The sequence below is a fragment of the Amblyomma mixtum genome, chromosome 7 (assembly GCF_055824585.1).
Source record: "Amblyomma mixtum isolate Tamu chromosome 7, ASM5582458v1, whole genome shotgun sequence".
Classification (NCBI taxonomy): Eukaryota; Metazoa; Arthropoda; class Arachnida; order Ixodida; family Ixodidae; genus Amblyomma; species Amblyomma mixtum.
This window is the reverse complement of record NC_143018.1, coordinates 134,528,851-134,534,850: the sequence shown is the minus strand read 5'-3', so window position 1 is coordinate 134,534,850 and position 6,000 is coordinate 134,528,851.

Sequence of the window (6,000 nt, the reverse complement as noted above, 5' to 3'; positions counted from 1 at the left end):
ATACCTGCGAGAGCTGCGCTCGGCTTACGCCTCTAGGGAGCATAGGGGGCCGACACTGAAGCCTGGGGACATTGTTTTGGTCCGCGAAAGTCTTCCTCGCCTCCTGTGGAAAAGCGGAGTCGTTGTAACTGTTCCACGGACGCGACGGAAAGCTAAGGTCTTGCGAAGTCCGGCTGCCGAAGGGCAAAGTGGTTAGACGATCTGTACAGCTTTTGTACCCGATTGAGCTGTCAGAAGCGTAGAATGAGTCGTTGACCCATTCGGCGGGGGAGTGTTGCGACCTTCCGGCGCGACGGTCAAGAACGGGCTCACCCTACCGCCCATTAGTGTTTTTTTTTTGTGTGTGCCATCTCCCACTTGTCGTTTTCCGCCACATGTCCTTGTGGCCCGGGGAGCGCCTGGGGGGGGGGGGGGGGGGCGTTTGAAGGCTCGCGCTCTGGTCTTCCGAAGTAATCAGTTAGGAGCCATGCCGGCTCACCCAAGAAGCTCTTTGTGTGAGCGCGGGCGCCGATGCCCCCCCCCCCCCCCCCCCCCCAAAGGTGCCAGGTTGGAAGGGGCTTTGGACAGCGTAGGGAGAACCAGTTGTACTCCGGACGCCGAACGACGAGCAGCTAGCTTCGCTAACTGCTCGAGCGTTCCGTGAGACGTGCAGTTGCTTGCTATTGATTCTTTGTATTTAACATGTAAATAAATTCAACGAGTTAAGTCTTAATCAACTGGATCAAGTCTGATCATTCATGATTAGGCCAACGAATAGCGGCAGCTACGCATAGTTACAACAAATACTGCTGGAAACATGGTCAGTTAACTCATTAATATATTGTCACGACCAGAGGAGCCGTGAAGGTAGCCGTCGGGAAGAACCGAAGACCGGGAGCCTTCTTTTAATTATCGAGCCAGCTTCCACGACACACAACAGAACAGCGCGCCACGAGAGCCCACCGCCGCTTCGTCGTCGTCTTCGACTCAGCGCGGAGGCCGCGCGGCGCGTTAGGCGCGTGGCATTATTCCCCCCCCGCGAAAGCAAACATCGTCTCGATGTGGAATGGGGTATGTACAGTGAGGGGAGGAGGAACAAAAAAAGACTGGGGGTGAGGTGAACTATACAGTGCGCGCTAGATGACATGCAGGGAGAGTCAAGTTCACACGTGGGGTAAGGGGAAAAGGTACGAAACAGCGTGAACACAGCGCTCAGTCACGCGAAAAGTAAGGCTTTAAGCGCACTACATGCACGATTTCAGGCCGTTGACGCTGAGGGCCGGAGACCACAGTTCCATGGGGGACAACTTCGTAGTTGACGCTGTTCAGGCGGCGCAGGACTCTGTACGGGCGAAAATACCTATTTAAAAGCTTTTCGCACAATCCCTTGCGGCGCACTGGTGTCCACACCCACACGTGGTCGCCCGGCTCGTAGTGCACGTCCCTGTGCCGAAGGTTATAGTGTCGGGCATCGGCGGATTGCTGGTCCTTGATGTGCAAGCGGGCCAGCTGACGGGCCTGCTCTGCTTGCTCCACGAAGTGGCCAGCTTCAGGGGGAAGCTCTGCGTCGCCGTACGGCAGCATGGCGTCTAGCATCATGCGGACCTCTCTGCCATACACGAGACGGAACGGGGTGAATTGGGTGGTTTCCTGCGTCGCGGTATTATATGCGAAGGTGACGTACGGCAAGACCTCATCCCAGGTTTTGTGTTCAACGTCGACGTACATCGAGATCATGTCCGCCAATGTTTTGTTGAGCCGTTCCGTTAGACCATTGGTTTGGGGATGGTACGCTGTTGTTGGTCGATGAGCAGTATGGCTAAGCGCTAAGATGTCACGTAGGAGTCGGGCTGTAAACGCCTTGCCTTGGTCAGTAATGATGGCCGATGGGGCACCGTGTCTAAGCACGATGTCGTGCATAAAGAAGTGGGCAACTTCGGCGGCAGTACCTCGCGCAAGGGCCTTCGTTTCAGCGTAGCGGGTCAAGTAGTCTGTGGCGACTACGATCCACTTGTGGCCGGAAGACGAGAGAGGAAATGGCCCCAGAAGGTCCATGCCGACTTTGTCGAATGGTATTTGTGGCGGCTCGATGCACTGAAGCAGTCCAGGAGGCTTGAGCGCGGGCTTTTTTCGCCGCTGGCATTGCCGGCATGTCCGGACATAATGCTTGACACTTGAAGTTAGGTTGGGCCAGTAATAGTTCTGCCGGATTCGGGATAAGGTGCGGGTAACTCCAAGGTGGCCGGAAGTTGGTTCATCATGGCAGGCAAGGAGGACTTCATCCCGCAGATCAGACGGTATGACGAGCAGGTAAGTTGTCGGACTTGAAGTAGAGTTTTTTTTATAAAGCACCCCTCTCCGCAGGCAGAACGACGATAGTCCACGAGCTAGGTGTCGTGGTATTTCAGGGCACCCACCTTCGAGATGTTCGATGAGCAGACGGAGCTCGGCGTCGCCACGCTGTCTGGAAACGAGCTCAGATGTGCTGACTGCTCCAAGGAAGCTATCATCGGCGGTGGTGTCTTGCGGAGGAGGTTCGACGGGAGCGCGTGACAAGGTATCAGCGTCGGTGTGTTTCCGGCCTGACTTGTAGGTGACGGTGAAATCGAATTCCTGCAGGCGTAATGCCCAACGTGCTAGGCGGCCGCAAGGGTCCTTTAAATTTTTCAGCCAGCACAGCGAGTGGTGGTCGGTGACGATACGAAACGGTCTGCCGTAGAGGTATGGGCGGAACTTGGCGGCGGCCCAGACTACCGCTAAACATTCTTTTTCCGTGGTAGAGTAGTTCAACTCAGCACGCGACAGTGCGCGGCTGGCGTAGGCAATTATTTTGTCGACACCGTTTTGCCGCTGAACTAGAACGGCGCCAAGACCGACGTTGCTCGAATCCGTGTGCACCTCCGTATCGGCATCTTCGTCGAAATGTGCCAGGATGGGCGGTGATTGGAGTAGGCGTCGTAACTCGTCGAAGGCAGTCTGTTGTACGTTGCCCCTGGAAAATGACGTGTCATCACGGGTTAGGAGCGTCAGAGGGCTGGCGAGCTGGGCGAAGTTTCTAATGAAGCGGCGATAATAGGAGCACAGGCCCAGGAAACGTCGGACTGCTTTTTTGTGGGACGGGACCGGAAAGGCAGCAACGGCAGCAAGCTTCTCTGGGTCTGCGCGGATTCCGTCAGCACTAATGACGTGCCCGAGGAACTTCAATTCGGTGAACCCAACGTGGCATTTTTCTGGTTTTAGGGAGAGGTTGGCGGATCGAACGGCTTTGAGGACAGTCCTAAGGCGGTGCAGATGTTCCGTGAACGTTGCGGAAAAAATGATGACATCGTCAAGATAAACAAGACAGGTCTGCCACTTCAAACCGGTGAGAACGGTGTCCATCATTCTTTGGAACGTGGCAGGAGCACAGCAGAGCCCGAATGGGAGGACGCGAAATTCATACAGGCCGTCCGGTGTAATGAAGGCGGTTTTCTCACGGTCCCTCTCATCAACTTCTATCTGCCAATAACCACTTCTGAGGTCGACCGAAGAGAAGTACTTGGCTTGATGAAGTCGGTCGAGGGAGTCGTCGATACGCGGGAGCGGGTACACGTCTTTCTTGGTCACACTGTTCAGCTTCCTGTAGTCGACGCAGAACCGTAGTGTCCCGTCTTTCTTTTTCACGAGGACGACAGGAGACGAACACGGACTGCTTGACGGTTGGATGACGCCGTCTGTGAGCATCTCTTCGACCTGTGTTTGAATAGCATCTCGCTCACGAGGGGACACACGATAGGGCTGCTGATGGATGGGTCGGGCTCCTTCATGCGTGATAATGCGGTGTTTAACTATCGACGTTTGGCGCACTTTGGACGACGACGTGAAACATGCACCAAACTCCCGCAAGAGGTCCTGGAGTTGCCTCTTTTCAGTGGGTGGAAGGCCAGGATTTATGTCTACGCTGGTGACCGCTTCGGCGTCAGCTCCAGGTGTGTCCTCCGCACAAGCAAAGCATTCGGCCACTTCCTGAACATGGTCGACGTAAGCGATGGCTGTGCCACGGAAGAGATGTCGATGTTCATTGCAGAAGTTGGTGACAAGGACCTCTGTACAACCGTCATGAAAGGATCCTAGGCCCCGTGCCACCGCAACCCCCTTAGTGAGTACGAGGGAGACATTAGGCTCGACAACCCGGAGTCCCCTATGTGGCTCGTCGCAGGTAACTCTCGTGAGAATGCTGGCACGTGGTGGCACCGTAACGTTATCGTCGGCGACTCGCAGGGCGGACCGAGAACCCTGGTGCGCAGGTTCTTCTGTGGCCATTGCGGTAGAAAACGTCACCAAGCGGTTCGGGAGGTCTATGATCCCACCGTGCTCGCGAAGAAAGTCGATGCCAAGGATGACATCGCGAGAACATTCGCGGAGAACGAGAAAAGTGGCAACGAATGTGCAGCCTCGAACCGTAACCCGGGCCGCACACATGCCGAGTGGTGCGACAAGATGTCCGCCTGCCGTGCGTATGTCGGGACCGTCCCAGGGTGTCGTCACTTTTTTCAGGGCCGTCGCAAGCCGTCCGCTAAGGATAGAGTAATCTGCGCCCGTATCAACCAACGCGCTGACCTCCTTTGTGTCGACGAGAACAGGGATATCCAAGGAAACCCTGCCTTCAGCACGGCCCGTCGATGGCTGTTGTGGAGGATTCAGTCGGTGCGGCGGCGGAACCTGGTCGGCGACTGGGGTAGCGCTGTCGGAGCGATTCAAGCGGCGCGTCGGGGGAAACTGTTCGGCGATGCGGCGTTCGGCGTCGGGGCGATTGGGTCGGTGCGGCGGCGGAAGCGGGTCGGCGATTGGGGTTGCGGCATCGCGGCGATACGAAAGGCGCGTCGGGGAAAACTGTGCAGCGATGCGGCGTGCGACGTCGGGGCGATTCAGTTGCTGCGGCGGTGGAAGCTTTGCGTCGGAACCGCGTTCGGCGGCCTCGCCTCCAAAGGCCGCCGGAGCTAGTTTTCCCGACGAGGGCTCGAGGAACCACGTTGTCCTGAGGCGAAACGGGACCCAGAGGGCGAAGACCGGCGTGGAGAGGGCGATCGCGACTCGCGGCGCGGAGGAGATGGTGAACTACGCTGGCGGGTGCCATACTCGGCGATGTCTTGAGGGCGCTCTCCAGGGCGTGGACGGGGGCTGTCGACAGAAAAACCTCGTAGACCCATTTCGCGATAGGGGCACCGCCGGTAGAGATGGCCGGCCTCACCACAGTGGTAGCAGAGCGGGCGTTGATCCGGAGTGCGCCAGAGGTCAGTCTTCCGCGGTGCCTGGCGCCAATCCGCCCAGTAAGGAGTCGGCTGGGCAGAGTGCACCGCGACCAATGGTGCGGTGTAAGGCGAAGGCCCAGGAGATGGGGCCGCGCGGCGCACGACGTCCGCGTACGTGACTAGCTGGACAGGAGTCGGGTACGGCGCGGGATCGTATGGGGTCGGTTGCGGCGCCGGCACAGCTGCAGCGTCTTGTGCCGTGAGTGCCTGTCGGACTTCCTCGCGGATGACGCTGGTGACGGAATCGACGCGAGGGGCAAAGGTGGCTTGAAGGTGCTGCAGCTCCTTGCGGACCACGGAACGAATGAGTTCGCGAAGGGAGTCCGCATTCGTCCTGGGTTCATGGTCGAACAGGTCCAACGTTGATAGAGTCGACGTTTGGCGCAGTTGCCGGTCGTACTGATGGGATCTTTGCTGCAGCAATTTCTCCATGCCCCCGCAGGGAGGCGTCTGCAACATGCAGACGTTGGTGAGTGGCGACACCACGGGGTTAACCCGAGCATCCGCAGGGACATCCCCGCAAGGGGATGATGGTGAACAATGCGTCACCACGGACCCGAGCATCCGCGCTTAGCCGTGCGTGGCATCGCCGTGTCCGGGGAAAAGGGGATCCTGGTGGTTGAGCCGATGCCGAGCGTTTGGACCCTTAAGGCCCCTCGGCGGAGGCAACACACCACTTTGGCCCCAGCTTCCTGTAGACGGCACCTCCGGCCTGACCCAACCGGAGGAA